At 40.2% G+C, this 23,937-nt stretch overlaps 1 protein-coding gene and 1 long non-coding RNA gene across 14 annotated transcripts in view; one reads left to right on the forward strand and one right to left on the reverse strand.

Moving 5' to 3' along the window:
- The window catches only part of LOC143829376 (uncharacterized), a 93,171-nt gene extending 70,057 nt beyond the window's left edge, over positions 1-23,114 (forward strand). The window contains exons 4-5 of one of the 2 annotated variants that reach the window (XR_013228118.1): positions 394-449; positions 6,418-6,865. This is a non-coding gene — a long non-coding RNA (uncharacterized LOC143829376). Of the gene's footprint in view, positions 1-393; positions 450-6,417; positions 6,866-21,764 lie in introns of those variants that run through there. The other variant, XR_013228119.1, reaches the window with a different exon arrangement.
- Positions 1-23,937, reverse strand: part of ARHGAP15 (Rho GTPase activating protein 15) — a 557,102-nt gene that overhangs the window by 280,696 nt on the left and 252,469 nt on the right. For 9 of the 12 annotated variants that reach the window (XR_013228114.1, XR_013228112.1, XR_013228111.1 and 6 more), the window contains exon 3: positions 11,204-11,318. The gene's annotated coding sequence lies outside the window, so the exon portion shown is untranslated. Of the gene's footprint in view, positions 1-11,203; positions 11,319-11,762; positions 12,246-18,391; positions 18,452-23,937 lie in introns of those variants that run through there. The other 3 variants (XR_013228115.1, XM_077320153.1, XM_077320152.1) reach the window with 3 other exon arrangements.

The following is a 23,937-nucleotide window of genomic DNA, read 5'->3' on the forward strand; positions in this document are numbered from 1 at the left end:
AAGACCCCAACCAGCAGTTTATGTGGCACCTGAGTAATTGTGCTCCCTGGTTTTTAGGATTTTGTGGAAATGTTTTTTTTAGATCTAAATGATTTCATGTTATTAGGCAGCTTGAGGAGACTAAAGGCAGGCTATTAATGAAGTAAGTCAATAAACAAACAAACCCATTTACTCATAGGCAAGTCTTACCTGAAATCAATAGAACTTATTCAGAAGCAATCTTGTCTATGTTTCCTATCTGATGACTATCTATCCAGTATTGCTACTGAACCCTATCAATTACCTTCAGTGGGTTTTGTGTCGTGAATATTGGTTGCATTAACTTGACCTGCTGCCACAGCATGTCTATCTTACCACTTACTGATATCTGTGCACTGAATTTTATATTTGCAGAGTGGCTTATATGCATAGAGTCCATGGCTAACCTGTCTATGAAATACAGTTTTATGGTATGTATATATCTGTTACACAGATCAGGCACTGGGGGTCAGTGGCTTAGACCTACTGGAAGACTTCAAGAACTGCTAATGTTCTCAGGCAATTGTGGGAAAACTTCCATGCTAGATTCATTGCATCAAGTTAGACATGGCCTTATTCATTTAATATATTTAATTCTTTTGTACGCCACCTTTCTCCCCAGTGGGAACCCGAGGCAGCTTACATCATTCTCTTCTCCATTTTATTTTCATAAAAACCCTGTGAGGCAGCCTTGGTTGACAGAGTACAAGTTCTTCCAGATACTAACCTGACACTATCAGCTATTACTCTCTATTGGTTCTCCTGGCTCTCTCAGACTGGCATGTCCTTAAAAAGACTGTGTAACCAATTTCTGAGCACTATCCAATACAGGGAGGAAAGTATCACTCAAGAGCTTGCTCAAGCAGAATTGCTGTAAGTCCATTTGTGTTTCTACTTTCACATTCTTGAATCCAGACCTATGTATACAGGCCACAGTCCAAATATGATGTAGTACATGAAGCTCAAGTGGGGTGAACCCAACATATCCCAACACGGGCTGAATATGAGGACAAGGCTCAGGTAGTGACTCAGAGGTAGAACTCATGTTTTGTATGTAAAAGAGCCTCTGTTCAGCTCCTGGAATCCCTAGGTAAATGATATTAGGTAGCAGGAGCTGGGAAAGGTCTTCTGCCTGAGACTCCACCAAAATTACTCCACCAAAATTATTCCAGTTACAGTGATGCCAATAGTGAGTTAAGATGGACCAATGGTCTCAGTATAACCTAGTTTCATACGTTCATATATATGTTCACATAAGCCCTGATGAGATGGCAGGAATCAGCCCAAAAGTGACCCCTGTTGAATACATTCCATTGCTACTGTCCTACTTTGGGGACCACTGCTCTAAAGGGACAACAACAAGGCATAGAGGCTGAGGCCTTCCCCTGGTATTGCCTCCTAGCACTGGGATTCAGAGGTTGATTGCTCCTGAATGGAGATTCCCCCTAGTTGCCATTGCTAGAAGTCACTGATAGGCACTGCCCATCAGCTTCATCTTTGAGTTCTAATATTTTGTATGAGAGAGACATGGTTTTCTTTGTGAACTTTCCCACTCTGTGCTTACTTTTATAAATCACTATCATGTTGCCCCATAGACCGTTTATGCACTGGGAACTTTACTGTCCCAGCTCCTGTGCAGGAGCACAAATTGAGGGCGGATGAGGTGCACCGAGTCAAATGCTCCCCCATGTGGGTGCAGGAAGAGGTGGGGCCACCTGCCACGACTAAAACTCCAGCCTGCAGCCTGGCATGAAACCTCCAGTGCATAAACGGTCTTAGTCATTTCTTTTTAAAACTGAAAAGTCATAGATTCTTCAGCCTCTCCTCATGAGTGCTGACAGAATTTAAATATGCAAAAGGGCGAAACACTAGCTTTGTTGAGAATTGAAATAACTGTAAAGAGAGACAGGAGAGAAAGACTCCTAACAGTCTAACTCAGGGGTAAGTCAACCTGTGGTCCTCCAGCATTTTCTGACAGGGGCTCATGGGAATTGTAGTCCATGAACATCTGGACGACCACAGGTTGACTACCCCTGGTCTAACTGATTAACTGTTCTTCATTCATTGTCTGGAGGCAATCAGAGAGGAGCGGTGTTCAAATAAAGAGATCTCCAATGGAACCAATTAGGACATGGGAGATTATTTGAAGAATGCTAGGAAGTTCCTATCTAAATATGCCAAGTACATATCTTCCCTGATGGCCCATGCAGAATATTCTTCATATCCTTTTGAATCATGCACACTACATATCTTCCATATTTTGATATGCCTTCTCAAGATCTAGTGAACAGAGTCTTTCAAGTTCATCTTCAGTAGAGTCTTTTGGGAACCTTCTTAGGAAACCCACCTGCATCTTGCTGCTCTTTCCCCTGGAGACAGATATGCGAATGTCGCTATTTGGTAGTTGATATTTGGTTGAGATTCAATATCCTTTTATGCAGCCTTCTTCCAGCTTGGCTGTTGGACATCTTTATTTTCACCTGCGGAAGGCTCTGCAGCAGCCTCTGATTTTGTTGTTAAGGTACTCCCTTATTTGCTGGGGCTTTCTGGCCCCAGCTTCTGCATCCCCTTCTGGTTCTTGGGGTTGTGCTGCTGCTTCATCTGTAAAATTTATGGTGCTCAATTGCACTGCTTTTGGCTGCTGTACTCTGCTTTCTTCCATTGGTGTGGATTCTTGAGGCTTACCTTTTCCAGATTTGTATTTTCCCCCTCCTAATCATTGTAGATTGTGTTATAGATCTTTATAGTTCCAGTTATTGGATTAAGGATCCCGTATCCTTTATATCAGAAGGCATATCCTACAAAAATGATTTGTTCAGTCCTCCAATGCATCCTACTTTGTTTCTCCTTGGGAACATACACACAGGCTTTTGACCTGAACACCCTCAGATGCAGAAGAAATTTTGAGTCCAATAGCACCTTTAAGACCTACAAAGTTTTATTCAACATATGAGCTTTGGTGTGTGTGCACACTTCTTCAGATACAATGTCATGAAATGGAAGTAAACAGTTGATACTTATAGCCAAAGTGTGACAGGAAATTAACATACAGCATAATGAAAATGATTAATAGATTCAACAGAAAATTGGAAAAAACAGCAATTTGGATTTGTTTGTATTCACTTGAAATTAACTCACATGGGAAGACCTTTGTGTACAATAACGTTACCATTCCAAACTACTGTGCCTTACACTAGCCAGATTTGATTCTGCGCTTCCCCACATGGAGCCAGCTGGGTTACCTTGGGGTCACCACAGCACTGATAAAGCTGTTCTGACCAAGCAGTAATATTAGGGCTCTGGCAGCCTCACCCACCCCACAGGGTGTCTGTTGTGGAGAGAGGAAAGGGAAGGCGAGGGTAAGACACTTTGAGCCTCCTTCGGGTAGAGAAAAGCGGCATATAAGAACCTCTTCTTCTTTCTTCTTCCTCCTCCTCTTCCTCTTCTTAGTATTTGTTTATTTTAACACCTTTGGTCAGGGGTTCTGGCTTTGAAGCTGGGCAATAGTACAATTATCCCTATGTCCAAGATGTCTGTGCCACACCCATGAATACTTCATATGTTTGTAACATTTACTCAGGTTTATGATCTGCATACATGTACCCAAGGCATATAGATTGTTATTCCCAATTGCAATGAATCCCCCTTTTTGCTTAATTAAACATTTTCCCCAAATGATGTCATCATTCCTGTTTTAGTGAACACTATAATTGAAATAAGATTGTTTACAAGTTGTGGTACATGCAGGCAATCTTCAACGAGAACCTTTCTAATTTGGTGATTTGGCAACTTGCAATTTAGTTCTGAGACTACCCCTTCTGGAACCACAGATCTTTCATCTGCCACACGTAGTGTCTCTTTCCTATCTTCGTTTAGGGTTTCCAACACGTGTGTTTTGTACTTACACTGTCCAAATACCATATCTTACTTTTGGTTGCACCTTAGGTCAATATAAAACTTTTTTTTTCAAGGGTGGTTGTTTAAAATTCTTATTTCTTGTTGGTTTTGGAAAGGCACCATTCCAGTTAGAAGCATTACAGTCTCTTTGCAGTGTTCTTATCCTCCACATGAGTGGAAAATCACTTTGCTTTTCCTGTTTATATTCAAAGCTATGCATTCAATATTTGCTTCATCTCTGTTGTTACAATCCTCAAACTGCTTATGCTTATCAGTCTCTTCAGACTGGCTTATTACTTCAGCAAGAGATAGTTCACCTTTTGCTTCAGTTTGCAGTACAGTATTTTTCTTCAGTTTGCAGTACAGTATTTTTCTAAGTCTTTTGTAAGCTTATTAAAAGTAACACAATCAAATTCGCTTCTGAGATTTCTTTGCCAGAACTTCTGAGTTGCTCCATTAGAGTAAGCATCTGATCTAAATGATCATGCAAACTGCTTTCTTATGACATTATTTTATAACTGGAGCTGGTTTTTCAGCAAAGTATTAACATAAAGCCTATTTAACTCAATATTGCTTTTGCTGTCAGTATTTGAATGTCCCTCAAAACATCTCTGTCAGTTAAACCTTTGTTCAGGATTCCTCTTGCCTTCTCATTATGAGAATCCCATGTCTTTTGCCTTGTTTGATGGTCACCTCCTAAATTGGGGCTCTTTAACATCATACCATAGTCACATCTCCAAAATTAGATAGTTACCTTCAGTAAACCTATACAGTAGGCAGTTTTGCTGAATGTTGCAGGAGAATGCTATTTTCTGTTTCTTACTCTCTTTACCTAACAAATTATCTTATTTCATGCTGTGAAAGCTCATGTTGGGCCCAGAACAGTATTGGCAGAGTTTAAAGCACCAGCTGCTTAAAGAATAAATAGCTGGAATAGAAACAACTTCATAAAGAGAGAGGAGATAACTCTAATAGTCTGTTGTTCATCAGGGACGAAGTGTGTTTAAAGGAGCAAGAAGTCTCCAATTCAGCCTACAGGACACAAGAGGAGATTATTTAAAAAATACTAGGAAGTGTATAATCTAAATATGCTAACTACCCAGACTTACTGTAGGATATTTTCCATATGTTGTTGAATCATGCACTCTAGATACCTTTGCATAATCCAAAAATGGAGAAGGTGCTCCACCCATGATCATCTTAGTTGTCCTCTTCTGTACTTTTTACTGCTATTATCATATTCTTTTTTTAGATAAAGTGACCAGAATGGTACACAGTATTTAAAATGAAGCCACATCATTGATCTATACAGAGGTATTATAATATCAGCTATTTTATTTTCAATTCCATTCCTAATAATCCTCAACTCAGAGTCTGAGTTTCTCAGTGCTGCAACCCACTGAGTAGATACTTTCACTGATAAAGCTGCTTCTTTCACTTATGAGCTTTCTACTTTGACCCCAAGATCTTTTTTCATCTGAGTTTCTACAAATGGAGTCCCCAAGTGGGATTTTTGTTCCAGTCTGCATCATGTGATCATTGAACTTCATTTGTCACACTGTATCCCACGCACTCAATTTATGGAGATCCTCCTGGAAAATCTTTGATTTTCACCATCCTGAATAATTTTGTGCCATCTGCAAAACTTGGCCACCACACTGCACCTCCTAGTTTCAGATCCTCTATAAACAAATCATATCATCCTAAATTCTGATCCTTCTAGACATTACTGCTTACTTCCACCCACTGTTTCAATTTATTCCTCTTTATGGCTTTGATTTTCCCCTCTCTATTCTAACTGCTCCTTTCTGACTCCCCTCTTCCACTCTCCTATTCTTCCCTTCCCCAAAGCACTCGCTTAGATGCCCAAGCCCTAATTTTCCTGTCTGCCCACCTCCTTCAGTCCTAGGATGTGTTCTCAGATTACTTCCTGTATGCATGATGACACAATTACTCAAAGTATCTGGATGGACCTTCAGATGTAGATACTATATAGTAAAGAAATCACACTCTCCCACACACATACGAATAACATCACATTGCCCACAAATGTAGTCATCTGATTTTTACAAGTCTTGGTTTTAAAAGACTCCAATAAATGCTTTGATTTGGAGCCAAAAATAATTAAAGCATTCCACATTGCATGGGAAAATATGTTATTATTGAGAATGTTTACCTTTCCCCAAGCCTGTTTCTTGCCATTGTTTCACCTAATATTACCCCCATGGTTTTTCATTTGCCTGTTCTTCCCTATTTCTGGCCTCCTATTGTCTACCCTTCTCCTTGACTGTTTGTGAGCAAAGAGCGAGGAGCAGACAAGCCAGAGAAATAAGCCCAAACTATGCCTCTAATTTCCCTTTCACCCTACCTGCCACTGCTGCCATATTTTTGTGAGGCCCTTTGAGTTGCTATGAAAATCCACCATATATAGACATTGTTGTTATTACCATTTAGGGAGCCCCCCCCCCCAATTTTTAAAACTTAAAATTCATTATTTTGCAGAAACCAACATCCTAGCTCTACCATTTCCTCGCTGGGAACTTCGCTGCCTCAGCTCCCCTCTCGGAGCACAAATCCGGGGCAGACAAGGTACACCAGGCCAAATGCTCCCCCATGCGGGAGCAGGAACAGGTGGAGAAACCTGCCCCAGCTCAAACTCCAGCCGGCAGCCTGGTGCAAAGCATCCGGTGTGGAAACAGTCACTGTGTAGCTCAGGGGAAAGGGCTATAGTTTATATACTATGATTGTATGTTTATTGTATGCATTTCTGCTTTTAGTGCATTGTTTTCTAATTTATGTAATCTAGCTTTTACATTTCTTATGTCAAGTCTTATACACTTATTGAATGGCTTTCTATCTTTGTAACTCAATCCTATTACAATGATAATATTTCATACTGTTCCTATTGTACTGCTAATTTTTGTAATCTACCTTAACTATCAGGAAGAAGTTCAGACTATAATAAAGTAAATACAAATAAATAAAGATATTTAAATAAATATAAATAAATAATCTTCCCAGTCTCACTTTTAAGGTCTTTTACTTTTAGCTCCTTTCAGTTCGCTTCAGCGAAAACAGACATAATTGACAGGGACAAAAACTCTGAAAACAAAATCAAAAAGAAAAAACACTACAGGACATGAGCAATAAATTCACATAGAGGTAAAAATATTCCTTCTTCCATCCTACTTTTCTGTCTCTCTCAACCGGGGGGGGGGGGGAGATAAACTATTTCTGAAACATTCAAAACCACCTATAAAAAATAAATAAATTGCTTTCTAGGACAAGAAATTTGGCCAACTCTTATTTTTAATCTGTCTTGTTCTATTTGCTACTGTAAAAAATGTTTTAGAGCAAGCCTTAACAAAATTAGCATTTAAAAGTGCTCCCTGTCAGTGTAAGCAGTGCAACTGCATTTTCATAACATTTTACCAGATTAAGGGATAAAGTCTACTGAAGACAATGAAGGCAACTTATGAAATGAGCATTTCACATAGACTTACTGGAGATTGGAATTAAGCTCTGCTAACGAATCTTAACTCATTTGCATGGCCATAACATAATCCTAATGAAACTTCATGGCAGGAAACTAACATGCTTTTTCTCTGCAACACTTTCCATAGCTACTAAAACCAATGCTAAAAATAGCAGAAATAGCAAGGTGGAGCACAACGGAGCATAAAATATGCAAGAAATGCCCCCTTCCCCCCCAAGAACCAGGCTACACTGGTAAATCAGGATTCTAAAGCAAGTCTGTCTGAAAACACATGCATCTGCTCTTCCTTCAGAGATAAATTAAGAGATGGATTCAATTTAAGTTAATGAATCTGGATTTGTTAGTTAGTATCTCATCTGAACCCTATGCAACACCAAAGGACATTAACCAGTGACATTTTATTAAACTAAAAAAACTGTTAATAAACAAGGAGTATAAATTACAACTAGTTTCAACTATTTTTGGGCACAAACCATATAAAACACCACAGATTCATGATTCTTTTTTGTGGAGAGGCCATGGTTTAGCGGAAGAACATCTCAGTGGTAGAACATCTCCTTAGCATTCAGAATGTCCCAGACTCTGTCCTTGACATAGCCGCTGGTGGGTCACTGCCCATCAGAATAGACTATACTGAGCATAATAGGCCAGTTGCTTGACACAGTATAAGACAACATCATAAGGCAGTTGCAAAACCTTGATTTAGCGAGGCAGATATCTGGCAGCATCTCACAGCATTTCCATGACCTTAGATTACAGTGTCCTTAAATCTTTCTGTTGATTTGATATTTACCCCATTGGGGACAACATATAGGAATCATACCAAAAAGCATATTTTTTCCCCAATGTCTGAGATCAAAATTACATTGAGAGGGAAAAGACAAAATCCCATCTCCCTGTGTCAGAATCTCATTTCAAATTAGGATCTTTTGTGCCCTCTATTTATGAAAGAAAAGGACACTGGAGATTTAAGGTCACACATTCACAGCATCTTGTCTGGATTGATCCTCTCTTTAATAGACAACAAAATAAAATGTAATGAGGTAAAACAGAGCATCACAACTTGTTACATACCAAGCCATGTTCTGACCACCTTGCGCTTGGCTAATCTGGGTCTTCAGAAAACATCAGGAGTCAAGCTGAGTATTTTGGGCAGGGCACTGAGCAGAGCCATTCTCCTCTGGGCGCATGGGGGCTTCTTCTTCTTCGGGCCTGCTACAGGTTGGCACAACCTTCCCTTGGGGCTGCGGCCTGCAGGCAGCAGGTGGGGAGAGGGCGGTTATTGGATCCACCCCTCACCTTGAGTGTGGCGACGCTCATGCCTTGTTTTGTACATGTTTTAATAAAACGCTGTGGCCCTGCTTAGCCAAAGTTGGGTCTCAAGCCTGATCTTTTGAACAACGGAAATGCCCTCCTGCGTCCGCAATTGGATGGTCAGTCAACAGAAACATCACTGACATTGTTACATGGACTTGAAGATAAAAAGGAACATCTAATTCACACACTGATTCACAAAGGTAAATAGGCTTCAGGCAAAGAAGCAAGTTCTACTGAATTAAGATCCTACTCACATTATGTCACAAAAGGTGTTTTAAAGAGCCCCACAATACAAAATTTAAAGTGAGTTGCTCTAAGTGCTGATTGTGAAAGGAATAGATATACCTGAGGCAGAGGTTTCAAAACAGCCCAATGAATTTAGTCAAATCCCAGTTTACTAGTAAAGGTTAAAAAAAAGCAACAGACCTTAAATGTCAATATACACACGTGGGCAGCAAGATATGAATGGAGTACATATACATTGTTTGGCTTCATTTTCCCTTAATAGATACCAAAATGTGGTCCCAATCTGTTCACATGGAAAGCACTATTGTGAACCGAGATGTTTATATTTCTCTGAACTGTGATGCTAACTGATACTGGTCTAGATGACTGTAAATAAACAAACTTGAATAAAAAAATTCCACAAGCTTGTCAACACTTAAATACAGCTATTTTCAACATGTAATTTCACAAAAGAAAACACAAAAGAAAATATACTTCTTATATTGCAATACTTTATTGCAATCCTGTATACTCACTAAGCTATTTAATGGCACTCAAGTGACAATCTCACTTAAATTCTTTTCAATTATTTTTTTTCTTAGCTTTAAGCTTTTTCAGACAAGCAGGTAACTTCTCCATTTGGACAGGAATTTGGTTGAAATTCATCTAGACTGTGTGTGTATGTTTAAATTTGCCTCTATTGGAGACAGTGGATTGCTGTACTTCAGGAAGACCAAAATGCCATTCATTAAATACATTAAAATCCCATTGGATTGAATGTAAGTACCCCAATGTTAGCTGTCAATGATATTCGCAGCCTCACTGAACTGGTCAAATTCAGGAAGCAAATGAAACCCCACCTTTACTCTGTTCCTTTAATCTGCCATATTTTCCTCCTCTATGGAGCTGCCCTAATTTGCACTGGTTGAGGCCTTTCTATTAGTTCAAAATTGCTGGAAAACAACCAGAACATCTAGTCAGCTAAGGCTGTGCACAGCTGGTGAAAAAGAGCCTTTAACTGCTTCATTTGCATGAGCAGTTGTGGTTTTAGCACACTCACTGATGGCTGGGCAAATTTTGCAGGCAGAATTCTAGAAAACAAAATAAAAGTTGACCTTGCTTAAATAATGCAAGTCTTTCCACTGAGATGTTATCCAGGCATGTCCATAAAGGGGTAAAATTAAAATCAGTATTTTCTTTTGAACACAGTTGTCCTGTTTGAGCCACTCCATCACATATGGGTACAAAGGTTCGTACATACATTCAGGGGTTGCGCCCTCATTCTAAAAGCTAGGAACACTTTGTGCAACCCAGTAGACATCTTCCATCGCACAGAAAATTCCAGGACTTAAGAAGAAGATAGCCTATGTTTGTACAATGTCCTGAACATGCATTAAGGCTGCCAGGTATGCGGGCATGCTCTACTCATTTGAATCATTCTGCTTCCATATAATAGCTGTCATTCTCTTACCTCAGCAATAACCTGCCACTTAAGAGTGGAAACAAAAAGATAAACCTCATTCAGGCTGAGAGAGCAATATTATTTGCGAAAACTGGCATTTAAATGCAAAGAGCGCTCCAAAATTTTGTCCAGTGTTTTACATAAGTGCCAAACAGGTCTAGTAGGCATTGGAGGTTCAGAGAGATCTTTCTAAGTAGTCTGGAACTAACCTGAAACTTAACTTCAATACAGCTGCCTGCCGTTGGCATTAATGGCAGCCCTTTTGTCTCTGTTGTCCTTTTCAATTCTCAGGGTAAACTATCTTGACTAAAAGTGAAAGCACACACATCATAATCTTTTACCATTTCAAATACAAAGCTGAAATATAAAACCTGATCACAAGACTACTTCAAAATTAGCAGCAATTCTACAAAGCTAAACAATGAGTAGATCATGCCATGCCATGGACATAGTTGCTCCCAAGGGGAAGAACTGATATTGGTAAAGTCGGTCCTCCTTCCCTTCCGGTTTGTTGACCATTCCACAGAGAACTAGTCCTAGGTCTTACCATTCACCCAACTGTCCCTTTCCTTGACCTCAGTGGTGGAGGGGAATGCTTCACTGAGCCCTACAGTCCTTTCCTGTATTGATGGGTTTACACATTTGTGGACAGAGCATGTCCTGAGCTTTAAAAAAAATCACCATAACATCCTGATGCCTGCTGTAAGCATAAACAAAATATTGTAAGACATAAAGCTAGCTTTAAGAAAACAAGCAAATTGCTTCTTAAAAAGGAAAAGATAACCCACCTTTAATGAGGCCCTTTTCTTGCAAAGATTTTAGTGAAGGTCTTCGAGGGGTAAACTGTTCCAATCTGCTCTTAACTTGGTTTCTATCAGTTAGTTCAAAACCATGTAGTTCAGCCTGAAAATTGAAAGGAAATCAACAAAAATTGTAAGTAATGCTGCATTTTAACATGGAAATCTGTGGGAAACACTGAATATGCCTCCTATCCAGCTGTCTGATGTGTGGAATGATAAAGAATCTGATTAATATTATTATGAATGAATGTGAATTGAGTCATATTAGTGCAGCTCTATTGGCTAACTATCAATATATTTTTTGTATATATTGAATGCATCTCAAAAGTTCACATAGCTACTAAACTTGCAAATTAAAATGGACTATTTATTTCTTCTTAGACAAATAAAATAGTGGGATGAACAACGGAACAAATGTAGAAGTCAGACATTCTTTTCTAAGTGTGGCAATGCATTATATATCCATTATAGAAAGCAAAGAAGAAGACAGCAGGTAGGCATGAATCCTGTGCCTGCCCACAGCAGCCAATCTAGTATTCCATCATACCTGTTGATGTCAGTAGTGGGCACCAGGCATGGATGAAGGCCCTGGGAAAGGACAGGCCTAACCATGCATGAGTGATTGGCCTGGTCTTCAGCAGACCCTAACCTCAGAGCAGATGCTTGAGAGGGGAGGGGTCTTGGGTAGCAGATCAACCAGGGGTTTAGAGGAGCCAGCTGGGGGTATGACTGGATGCACTGGTAGGGAAGTAATGACATCTTAAAAAAAATAAAATAAAACACCCACTGCTAAATTCTATGCCTGTTAAACTCTTGGGCCATACCCCCAGGCTACTTGGGAAGGAAAGCCCTCCAGAGAAGGAACTGATATATAAAACATTCTTCTTGAATGTAGTCTACTTGAAGCTACAAGCATTTTCAGCCTCAGTATGCTTCACATTGGCATAATATTTATTTCTGCTTCTTTTAAAGGGAGAGGTCTTGAGAATCTCATAAGAGAAAAAAACTGAAACCATTAAAAGACGTACGCTCCAAGACATGCCCAACCATCTAGTGTAACAAGAGGATAATCCAGGAATATTGTGGCTCACATTCCAATTTGGACACTTCGGATCAAACTAAAAAGCGTGGGGGCAAGGGCTAGTTTTTATTTTTGCTGCTGTCAAGGGAGAAAAATGTGCCAGATTATTCATACCCAATTAAGGAAAGCAACATTAAAACACATGCCTATGATAATCAGAGAATACTTTGCTTCTGATTTCACTACTGATTTGAAAAGAGGACTGTTCTGCTTTCCCACAGCACTGCACTGACCCCACACATACTTCTGTAAGCCAGTAATCACAAAGGATGTATAAAAGGACGCTTTTACTGGAATATTCACAGCATGGGACAATAATCCATCACTTACAAAAAAAAATAAAATTCACATTTTCGTGGTAGCATTCTTAGGATGATATATCATAGAATACAGAGATTAGTGTTCAATTAATAGCTGGCTCTTTTGTTCGTGTTCTATTTTAGAACACTTGGGTTCAAATGGGAACAACCCTTGGCAGTGGTCTCCTAACATTCCAAGGCACTTAGCCCTAAGATAAAAAGAGAAACAACCAGTTCTGAGACCATAAGTTTGATGGCACATTGAAAAAGAGAAAGAATACACAATAATAATAATTTATTTCTAACCCATCCTTCCCAAAAGGCTCAGGGCAGGTAACACCATATAAAAATCACGATAAACTGACATAAATTAATACTTTAAAACATTCAACATCCAAACTGGTTGAAAACCGCTCTCTAATTTCCCAGTGGGGGGAGGTACTGATGTCAAATGTGGTGAAGTCTTGGATGATGTTTTGGGCAGGGAGACCAGAATTACAGTGTCATTCCTGGCCTTAAATTTAGGCACAGAATGTTGTGTTCTCAAGGTGTTTAATGCTTTGCTTCCCTTTCTATATATTCATACATGCACAGATATTTAGATACAGACAGATCTGGATCTAAACAAATTACTCATCAATCTCCCATTAAAATCAATGGGACTGATGTGGTTAACTTTGTCTGGGTTCTCCCTATAAGACTTTGTGCAAAGCTTCTGATCATACAGTTTCACCACTTCATATCCACCAGATGTTATTCACTGAATCACGGCTAACCTACATCTGAGGACTGCCTAGGTATATCCCCCGGAGAGAGCTGCAATCAGCCAACACATACCAGCTGGGAGTCCCTGGCCCCAAAGAAGTACTCATCACATCAACCCAGGCCAGGGTCTTCTCGGCCCTGGCCCCCGTTTGGTGGAATGAGCTTCTGGATAACATCAGGGAGCAGGAAGATGAGAGTCCGCACAACGGAACTCACTAATGGAACTCACTGATGGGGCTCTTCCACCAAGCTTAAAGTTGAGGCCAGTGGAAACCCACCAATGTGATCTGGCGGGGCCTCCCTTATCTGGTTCTTCTTCTCTCCACCTACCCCTTTCAAATGAGGCTATGTTAAATTCCATTTAAACGGTTGTGATCAAAATGTTTATTTATTGAATAATTATACCGTTTTTTGCTATAACATGGTGTTAATTCCCATTTTCAAGGCTACATGCCCTGAGAACTGGCTCGAGAGGGGCAGTATACAAATTAAGAAATAAAAAAAGATTTTAAAAATATAGGCAACTGTGAGAATTGCATATTTGCCCCAAGTATGACATTTCAAAGTACAATATCACACATCCATGTAACAATGCCAAGTTTTTTTAAAGGGCCCTTTCTAAGTCCTTTGTAACTGAGGGACACAAGCTGTCTTAGCTAGCATCCTGATGTCTCAGCAACCGAAGTTTACTAGTAGACCTATTTCAAGCAGAGTTATAACCTCCTTAATCCAGCTGCAATGGATTTAGAAGGATAAGGTATACACTTCTTTATGAATCAGAGAGATTCGAAAACTAAATATTTATACAATTTAACAAATAAGATTGTACTATTAAATATGGCCTATTGAAGATTTTAGAGAACTGTGACAGAATGACATTAAAAATGTGATCAGGCAATGAAGCATGACCCTAGTAAACAGCAATGACACTTGTGTTGGGCAAAAGTATCTCACTTAGGCCAACCCTAATTCTGCAGGGTTGTCAACCTCTGGGTGGCACCTGGGGATCTCCTGCTATTACAATTGATCTCCAGATTATCAAGATCAGTTCCCCTGGAGAGAATGGCTACCCTGAAGGGTAGACGCTATGGCAATCCAGCCTGCTGAGGTCCCTCTTCAAACCTCACCCTTCCACCTTCAAAATCTAGGCATTCCCCAACCCAGAGCTGGCAACCCTGATATTCTGTGTTGTCAAGCTCTGCCATCAAACTACTGCAGTTAATAGCATGAGCATAAAAATGAGCTATATATACCACTCTCTTGAAGTCAAGCAGCTTAGAACGGTATAACTCTATTTAGGGTTGCAGGGTTGGAAAACCAGAAGATGTTCACTGATCAGAATTAAGAACATGACAAGTGGGAACCTGCAAAGACTTGTGGAGACTTCTCATTTGCCTCTTCTGCACTATTTCCTTTTCCCCTTTCCAGAAAGCCCCCATAGTCTCTCAATCTTCCAGCCAACAGCAAAAACTACATTTAACTGCACCTCTGTCTTCAACTTTCCTGCTCCTTCTCCCATTAGAAGCACCTACCTAGAGAGCCAGTTTGGTGTAGTGGTTAGGAGTGTGGACTTCTAATCTGGCATGCCAGGTTCGATTCTGCGCTCCCCCACATGCAACCAGCTGGGTGACCTTGGGCTCGCCACGGCACTGATAAAACTGTTCTGACCGAGTAGTAATATCAGGGCTCTCTCAGCCTCACCCACCTCACAGGGTGTCTGTTGTGGGGAGAGGAAAGGGAAGGCGACTAAGCCGCTTTGAGCCTCCTTCGGGTAGGGAAAAGCGGCATATAAGAACCAACTCTTCTTCTTCTTCTTCTACCTAGGAAAGCTATAGCCTGGTTGTATGATAGCCACTAAGACTGGAATATAGGTTCAAGTCCATCATGCTAGAACACTGTTCCTTGTATTTTAGTCCATGCTCCTTTTTTTCGGTAAAGCAGGAATGCACATTCTTCCTGAAAAACTTTATTTCACAAAACATTTATCACAAACCCCATGGGTTTACCACCTGTGATTAATTCCTGCCCAGTACAATGTTATCTCAGTACTTTGGACATGTGTTGAGAGCATTGGTTTTTGAAGAACTATCCATTAATGACTTTCTGAACTGTGACAATGGATATTGACAGTGCTTGTCAGACTAAAGCACTATTGATTATTTCACATCATGTGTATAGCAAAGCCAATTTCTTTCAAGTGCTGCTTTCCTAACTGAAATACATTAGAGCACTGTCTTTCAGTTCATTATGATGCCCAAAATTACAGCATGCAATGCATCCTAAAAGAAAGGATTAACAAAATATGAGCACTGCTAGTTGGATGACATTAAGGTGCGATAACAATAAAAAAAGATTACTGTGAATCCAAAGGGACTTATGTTTCATCATAGGTAATCATTGTAAAGAAGGATTCTTGCTCAAGTTAGTCCCAGGGATACACAAACATGTACATTTTCAATTCTTAGTGCACCTATGTTCAAGAAATACACATTCTTACTGCCTAATTTGTTCTATGGGGGAAAAAGACCTGTGCTGTTTTCCAATTTAACAGTGCAATTCTATGCCAAGTTACTTCAATCCAAGCCTGTTTCTCACTCAACTCTGTTGTAGTAACTCAGTATAGGTTTTCTCTGTCAGTCAACTAAAATATGTCCTTTTAAGCCAGTTATTTCTAGAATTCAGCAAATTTCTAACTGATTTTATGACTCCAGTGAAATGCTCTTGAAGTATAAACGATATAGACATTTTTGTGGCTGGCAACCAATTATTCAGAGGATAGAAAATCCCAGATTGATTGCAAAGTACTTTGCTTTAAAGCAGCCATTTCCAAACAGTTGATTCATGTAGTTTGGAGCTCTTCAGTGCTATCCTAAGCAGAAATCCATCATTCTAGGCCCACTGATGCTGGGGTAGAACTGCTTATTTACTAATTTGCAGGCCCTGAGTAGACCATTGACTTACAGTAGGGCATTATGTGCTGGAATAAGACATGGGATAAAAAAGGCCACAGCTTTATTACCTCCACATGGGAGGATTGACACAGCATGGGAAAGGGAGCCTGACCTATCAGCCATCAGACTGCATCAATACTATATGGAGTCCAGAGGCACCCTGGGGACCTGCACCATTCCCACTCAGAAGAGCTGATCCCCTTGCCTACTGAAGTCTGCCACTAAGGAAAGTGACCTATGCGGGGGAGCCAACAGGTGCCAACCTCATTTGACTGCCCCCAGGCCACCTGGCAAACAAGCTCCTGGCCTCCCAGCTGGGTAAGCCATGCTCATATATGCACCACCTCTTAGGGAGGCCCCGAATCCCAGGAAGTCCAATCGCATACCGGACTCCCTGCCAACAGGATACATCCCATGCAAACCCACAGCTGTGACAATTATTGAACAAAACATCCATCTTGAAATCCTGACCAATATATACTGTATACAACAACATACGGTGGGTGGGAGGGGAGCAGCTCCCACAGTGTTCCAGGCGAAGAGGGCAAGACCCACGCATGTGTTGACTTAAATAGTCACCATGGATCTCACCTTGCCCTTGACGCTGTGCATGCTACATTCCAGCAGTATGCACACTAGAGGCCCTCTGGGTGGTTACCTCTCATGCCCAGCAAGCCCTCCGCCACGTCAATGTTTGGCCAAGGTAAGTCTCAGCTGGGTTTTTATCATCTTCAACAACAAAATACTAAAGAATGATTAGCTACACTAGGTTAGATTAGTAAAAAAAGTTAATGTTTATCTAAACACTTCAAAGAATTCTGAAAGAATAATGAAATATTTCTGTTATCTAAAGGTACCTAAGAACATGTAGCAGTTGTGGAATAAGAGTCACACAACACAGCAAGGCAGCAAAGTTCATAAATGGCAACAAATTATTTAGAAAATATAATATCCTAAACTGAGTGCAAAGCCCTTTCATCTAAACCACATAGTCCCAAACTGGTGAGACCTTGAGCACTCTCTAAAATGACTGCAAACCCTTTCATCCCTTACCTTAAATGTCAGCCACAATTTCATTTCTGAGCTTTTAAGGAACCAGCAAACACAAAGTGCTTTTATACCCCCAACCCTCAGTGTTCTCTTCTTTGTAAGATATTTGGCCGTTAAAATAAGAACACCAGAACACAAGACAAGCCATGTCAGACCAGAACAGTGGCCCATCCAGTCCAACACTCTGTGTCACACAGTGGCCAATACCCAGATGCCAGCAGAAGGACCACCAGGAGGGACAGAACTCCAGAAGCTTTCCCATTGTTACCATGAAACGATCAAGAATAGAGGGCAACAATGTCCCAGGCATATACTTTGTGGCTATCTAAGCTTATAGCTGCCACCACTTCCTGTGGCAGTGATATCAGGGCTCTCTCAGCTTCAACTACCTCACAGGGTGTCTGTTGTGGTGAGAGGAAAGGAAAGGCAATTGTAAGCCACTGTGAGACTCCTTCAGGTAGAGAAATGCAGCATATAAGAAGTAGCTCTTCTTCTTCTAAAACTGCCATCTGAATGACCCACTGTGCTGTAGTGGTTAAAGCACAGTAGCCTCTAATCAGGAGAACTGGGTTTGATTCCCTACTCCTCCATATGCAACCAGCTAGTTGACCTTGAGCTAGTCACAGCTCTTTTACAGCTGTTCTCACAGATCATTTCTCTTAGAGCTCTCTCAGCCTCACCCACTTCACAAAGTGTCTGTTGTAGGAAAAAGAAGGGAAAGGGGTTTGCAAGCCACTTTGGGACTCCTTCAGGTCATAAAAAGTGGGGTATAAAAACCAGCTTGGCTTCCAAGTTGTCTCCTGCTGCCAAGAGTCTGGTTATCAAAGGGACAGCCTGATGCCTTGTATACCACTAGGGGAGTAGCCACTTGCCAACTGACTGCCCTCTCCTTCCTTCTGGTGCTTCTTTCAAAATAGTGAGTCCAACAACAAGTAATAGTGAGTCTCTCTGTAATCTCCCCAGCCTTCTGCTGACTTATGTTGCTAAAGAGACAGTCATGGTTAAGTACAGCCACTTGCTCTTGTTTTACCTTTTAGATAAGTGGAGCTTTTGGAGTAGGTTTGGAGATCTCTGTCATGCCACAGGCAGCGCACAAGTGGTCTGTCTCTTCACAGTTAAAACATTTTATAACCTGGGGCTGGTTTCAATTATCTGATCAGGGGCTTTCTTAACCTTGACCAGAGCAGAAGCCCCTCCCACCTTCCTGCCCCTTTGGAACCCTTTCTTTCCCAACTGGGAAGTCCCCCAGTCAAACCCTTCCATGTCTAGGACTAGCTGATCTACAATTTCTGATGTCTCAGTGGCATCTTTGGACTTTTTGTCCATTACCAGATATTTTAGTTTTTTGGGAAGTTTGGAATAAACTTCACCACTAACTAAAACAAAGCATAAAAGTTCCCTGCTTTGGCTTTTCATTCATCTCATCCCCATCTTCATCATTTTCACCACATCCTCAAAGTACATTTTGCACTGCTGTTGCAATATGCCCCAGAGCTGTTTTTGAAAGTGATTAGCCCCCAGTTTGAACCTTTTAAAAACTGTGGCTTGGAAATCTTTACAAGTTATCTCCCTCTCTTCCCTAATCATCCTATGATAGATGCCAGCTGGGTCCTCAGTTAGATTGCTACAGTGGCAAGACATGTAGTCTGCCTCTGAAGATCTCCACTGCATAGATGCTTTCTCAGATGTGGATAGATATATTGAAGGGTCTCCCTCTCCTGGAAGGGAACAAAATCTTTGGAGGTAACTTTTTTTCCTGTTTGCTCAGCCTGCAGACACATTGGCTCAAGTTTGCATTTTTGTTGCTCTTCCTGTTCCTTTTGCTCTTCTTTCTGCATCTTCTCCCTTCTCTCCTGCAACTTTTCTTCCCAGTTTGATGTAGTGGTTAGGAGTGTGGACTTCTAATCTGGCACGCTGGGTTCGATTTTGCACTTCCCCACATGCAGCCAGCTGCGTGACCTTGGGCTTGCCACAGCACTGATTAAGCTGTTCTGACCAAGCAGTAATATCAGGGCTCTCTCAGCCTCACCCACCTCACAGGGTGTCTCTTGTGGAGAGAGGAAAAGGAAGACGAATGTAAGCCGCTTTGAGTCTCCTTCGGGTAGAGAAAGGCGGCATATAAGAACAAGCTCCTCTTCTCCTTCTCCTCCTCCTCAAGCTCTTGCCTGTAGGTTTCTCTTCCTTCCACTTCTGATCTCACATATTCACTTTGTGGATCTCTGTCTCCTGGTTCCTCCTCTCCTTTTTCACCTGCAAACTCAAATTATCTATTTCTAGCTCCTTGAACCAGACCTTGTCTCTACTCCAGTCAACCTGAAGAAGCTCCTTCCATCTCTCTCTCTGTATATGTGCCGAATTCAAAATGACTGGTCAATCAAGTTCTCTCATTGTTCTTATCCCACCACTGCTACCTGCTCTTGCCTTCAGGCCCAGTTTCACCCTATCCTCCTGTGTTTTGCCAACACCTGGTGGGGCTCTCTCTCCGTATTCTATTGTTGCTACCGCTTGACCTTGTTGGAATGGCCCACAGGGAGAGTCAGAACTCCCAGCTTCTCTTTCAAGTTTTGAGGTCTTGACTCTGTATCTCCCATGACCAAGAGTTTAGTTACATGGAACAGCTTACTATAAGAGTAGCCACTTGTCAACTGACTGACCTCCCCTTTCCTGGTGCTCCCTTTAAAATAGTGAGTACAAGACTGTGAAGGTCTATGTGGCACAGAAAACCATTACCAGGATCAAAAGTTATAAAGCATTTATTGAAAAAGTGTTCAGAAGTATGAAAATAAAAAATATTTTAGCACTGTACCAGATTGAGCAGGAAATTCAAATGAAAAGGTAAAATGCAGTTCCTTTGTCCTTCCCTTTATTCATGCCCTATCAGAAGTTTAATATAAGGCAGGCTCCTTATCTTAGAAAGTGACAGATATTCTACAGGTTTCTGTTACCGCTTTCAGATGTGCAGGCCAGCACATGGCATTGGCTGCCTCTTACAGACTTCAGTTAAGAGTTCTTGTTTGCCTTAATAAAATGTGCCCAAAGGAGACTTTCCTTCTTGCTCCTGGGAGTTTTAATATCCCCGTTTCCTCTCCCAGTGACCAGGTCAGGCTAGGTCAAACAAACTTTTCCTGAAATATCCAGGAGTTTCTTACTGAAATTTTTTGATTGTTAATTCCTAAAAATCAATGTTTCCTTCTTGGAAAGGAGGAAAGCATGACCATCTCACTGACTCTAGGCTACACCTATTAACATTTATTTTTTAAAAAGTGGCTGATATGGGGCAAAAAACAATTCAAATGGCTTCCCCTTTCTTGCCTTTTCTTGTCCCAGATGGAAAAACATTTTATAAAGTTAAAAAACAAAATATTTCTTCACATGCTGTACCCTACTTCTTTCTTGCCCTTATTGATCCACTGATTCGTACTTGTACCCATTGGATCTGCAAGCTGGTAACATGAGAGCACATAGATGACATTTTCCCACAAAACAGGAGCCTTCTACATACTAGAAAAGATGCCAAATTTTAGTTGTTTCCCAAATCAATTCTGGCATGTAATTAGCATTTATCTTAATTAGCCTTGAAATATGTGTGAAGAGTGACAGAGTGACACTTACCATTGTGCAAATATATCAACAACAAGTAAAACAGGAAATAATTTTCAACTGAGACAGCAGAAAATTATGCCTAGGGTTGGGCAAGCAAGACTGAAGTTCAGGCCAGTTGACACAGTTCTATATTGCTTAGAGGTCAAAGGTAATAACATAAGTGAGTATGTCTGCAAAGTCATTCTTCATGAGAAATAGTTTAATTATACTGTTAAAAGCCCAATGGGCTACAACAGAACAAAGATGTAGTCAATATAGTGTCGCAAACAAACTTTGCCATACAAAAAGCAACATTGCAATCAGAATCTGAAAGAACCCAACTAATCTTAGAATCGATTGGTGTACTCTGGAATTAGAGAAAATAAAGGCAAAATAATCTTCCTAGCTTTAATAAGCTCCCATAGGAGATCAGGGCCCTGATGGAGCTAAAATAGTTCTGCAGGGCCTGCAAAAGGGAGCGCTTCCACCAGGCATTAGGTTGAAACCAGGCATAACCAGCAACATCTGCAGGGCCCCTGCTCTGTCCTTCCCAGAAATCCATCAATGCATTCTGCTGCATTCTGCTCCTGGACCTGTTTGTACTATTATACTGTTTGTAATGCTGTACTGTTACTACTGTTATAATTATCAGTTAGTAATATTAATGTTATAGTTATTTATATGAATGGATTGTTTCTTGTATAGTTTCTAAGTTCTATGTAAACCGCCCTAAGCCTTCGGGAAGGACAGTAAATAAATAAATAAATAGTCTCAATGGGCAGTTAAATACTAAACATGCTATTGTCTCAATTCTTCCATAGGGCATGAGCAAATTCTCTTGGAATAGGGAATTCTCACATCCAGTTAAGACTGCTGATGGTAAAGCATCAATTCGGGACATCATAAGGGCTTGTCATAACCTGAAGACCATCAGTGCATAAATATTTTGGTATTTTATGCTATAAATATAGTTCTAGTGCAATAGGAGAACATTTGGGGCATGAAAACATTCACTCTTATAGTCTGGTTTTAAAATACGACTGTTGATTATTTTAAAAAGCTCATCAGTAGATAAGCTGGCAATCACAGCCATTGGAAAATTCAATTAAATTACTTGGGAGCAAGAATACAGCCCTGTTTTACTCCACATCTCAATGAGACATGAAAGCTCTCCCTATGTGAATGTGAACCAGAATAGAGATTATGGATCAAAAATAAAAGCTGAGAATCAATAGAAGTCTGCTCCATTGACATTCAAGAGAAATAGTATCAAAAGCAGACTTTAAATCTATAAATGTAATCCACTAAATAAACCTCAACAAAATGTGAACACTTCCCCACCAGAAACCAAAGAGCATGATAATGGTCAATTTTTGAGGTCCCAGTTTAGAAACCTGCCTGTTTACAGTCCATAACATCACATTCATTCAATAACAGATGATTCATTAATTGACAGATATTTGTCGATCTATAATTTCCTGGATCACAACAGTCACCCTCTTATATACAGGTAATGCAATTGCATCCTTCCAAGTACCAGGAATATATCCAGTTCTAATAGCCTTAATGAATATAAGAGATAGTATACCTGCCCACAACTCTGAATTTGATTTAAACAAATCTGTGGTAATATAGTCTTTTACCTGATGCCTTCCCCAAAGGACAAACTGAATCAAACCACGTATTTCTTTTTGGTTACTGGTGGCCAAGTTGACAAACCTGCCTCATTAATCTCATACCTTCTAAGTACCTTCAAATCCCTATAAAATTCTTCCCAAATTGTTGAGAATAGGGGAAGCCAGTATATAAATATAATAAATAAATACATGAATGTTCCATTTTTTTAAACATCTGTTAGATATCGACAAGACTGTTGTTGTATTATTTGCCTCTATCAAATTAATTAAATTACGCTAACTTTCAAATTATGCCCTTCTCCTGAACTCCCTAATGAGATTTCAAAGTGAGATAGCCATCCAGATTTTCCTGAGTATTATATTTCCTAAATTGCTTGAACTTTATGAGAAATGCAGTCAAGTGGAATTGTTGAAGTAAAGAAAAAAAAATTGACAATGATTATACGTAATCGGAATAATTTTGCAATTATGTGACAGGTTAACAACTTAAAAGCCCAATATTGTCAGTATACAGTACTTCTTGTACACATTAAGTAAATACACAATAAAATTATGGTGTAAATTTATTTTCATGAAACATTTTAAAACGTTTATCCTTGTTTCTAAAAAAGAAATGAAAATATGTGTTTTCGGTACACTGAATTTCATACCAAAGATGTGTTTTCCTCAGAGATTTGTTTATTTGTGAGTTTTGACGTTCTGAGAATGGATTACATTTTAGTGATTGTCATAATCAAAAGAAAATAACAGGCAAACAAACCTATCCAAGGCTATATTGTAAAACCAGTGTTACAAGATTTATTTTATACAAAAAGACCAACCACGGTTTCTAGATGTTTTACCATTTTCAAGTTCCTTTCCTCAGTGGTTGTGGCCTCCTATTACAATAGTATTCCTAACAGCAACACTTGTCAATGTGGAAAAAATTCCTACACTACCTTATATTACATTTATTAATATTCATAGGCCACCGGCTCAGAGGTTTCAGGGAACGTCAAAAGAGAAACTTGTGGAAGAACAGAATATGTGGGTAGGTTTGAATGGGAAAAGGAGGTCTTTAACACGTTTTGGTCCCAGGCCATACAGGACTTTAAAGGCACACCTTGAATTGTAGGTAGAACAAGATTAGAGACAACAGTGTAGGTAGAACAAGATTAGAGACATAGGACCCGCTCTAGACAACACTCTGGCCACAACATTCTGTACCAGTTGTAGCTTCTGGGAAGACTTTAAGGGCAGCCCAATGTAGAGCACATTAATAGTCTAATCTAGTTGTTACCAAAACATGCACCACAGTGGTAAGATCTTTTCTGTTCAGGAAGAGCCATGGCTGGCTCACTAGCTGAAGCTGATGAAA

The sequence above is a fragment of the Paroedura picta genome, chromosome 2 (assembly GCF_049243985.1).
Source record: "Paroedura picta isolate Pp20150507F chromosome 2, Ppicta_v3.0, whole genome shotgun sequence".
Taxonomy (NCBI): domain Eukaryota; kingdom Metazoa; phylum Chordata; class Lepidosauria; order Squamata; family Gekkonidae; genus Paroedura; species Paroedura picta.